Raw genomic sequence first — 1,244 nt, forward strand, 5'->3', positions numbered from 1 at the left:
TTTATCTGTAAAGATCTGAAAAATTATAAAGTCATTGGGTCCTATATGGAGGCAGCTAGACCCATAAACTAAGGGTACCTTAGTCTTAGAAGGGGGCTTTTTCAGAAATCAAATTTTTCATAAACCAATTTTCCTTTCTCTCTCTAGAAACCCTTTTCCCAAAATTCTCTCTGCCTTCTCTCTAGATTTGCAGCTAATTGAATAGTTCAATCTTGGATTTGAAGGTGCTCAAGCGTTCACCACACCAAAAGCTTCCTTTTGATCCGATTATATTTTCGATTGGATCAGTAAGTAATTTTCTCCTCTTCTCTGCTGTTTCGCAACTTAGGGAATGCCTTTTTCGGGCTGCAGACAACTAGGAGCGTTCTTCTTTTTATTCCTGTTTAAAGCTTAGCTCTAAGAGCTTATTCCTCCACCATTTCGTTGATATATAGGTACTGTAAATTCCTGTGCTGCATAAAGTTGTTGTGAAAGCGTCTCTTGTGAACTGTACTGTGAGAAACAAGGTAAGGGGAGCTACTTATACTTTTATTTTATTTATTGCGAAGTGACTGTTTGAGAAATCTGAATTGCTATGTGAATTTAAACTGTATTTTGGTTCTACACATCCCGTTTGGTAAGAACTGATGAATCTGTTTTGAGTGATTATGCATGTTGAATTAAATATCTGATATATTGTGAGCATGTGTTGTTACTGCCCTTAAGTGTTTAACTTAGTATGCGTTGAATTTGACTGAAATGATGATGCTGGGAACGATTCCGGTTTATATATTGATTGTGATGTGCTCTGAAGGAATTTGATGAATCTGGTTGCTGGAATAAGTTGGGGGTGATACTGATTTGATGGGAAAAATGGGTTGAGTGTAGCCTCAGGTTCTGTGAGAGGGGATGTATAATAGGCTAGTTATATAACCAGCAAAGGAAATTGGGTTGTGTTGGGTTGGGAAAAGAGGGAGCATTGTTAGCTATTTGGATGGTGATTTTGTGCATTTGGGGTAATGAGTGCATTTGGTCTGTTCGGGCAGTTTAGACAAGTCAGTTGTGACTTGTTAAGCAAATAAAATTGAACAAAAACACATTAAAAATGACAGAATTGAGTTAGAGTCCATAAGTCATAGGATGCNATGTTTTGAAGTTAAATTCAANCCTAAACAACTGTAGAAGCACTATATAATTGATAAAATCCATTTAGATAAGTTTAAATAGGTGCCTATCACAAATTTAGGGTGTTAGGAATTAAAAAA

The 1,244-nt window shown here is 36.3% G+C and overlaps 1 long non-coding RNA gene across 1 annotated transcript in view; it reads left to right on the plus strand.

Annotated features, from left to right (window-relative positions):
* Positions 1-1,244, plus strand: part of LOC111241263 — a 2,507-nt gene continuing 1,263 nt past the window's right edge. Inside the window, exons 1-2 of the long non-coding RNA XR_002667135.1 lie at positions 1-287; positions 435-506. This is a non-coding gene — a long non-coding RNA (uncharacterized LOC111241263). The remainder of the gene's footprint in view (positions 288-434; positions 507-1,244) is intronic.

This window comes from Vigna radiata, chromosome 1 (assembly GCF_000741045.1).
Source record: "Vigna radiata var. radiata cultivar VC1973A chromosome 1, Vradiata_ver6, whole genome shotgun sequence".
Taxonomy (NCBI): domain Eukaryota; kingdom Viridiplantae; phylum Streptophyta; class Magnoliopsida; order Fabales; family Fabaceae; genus Vigna; species Vigna radiata.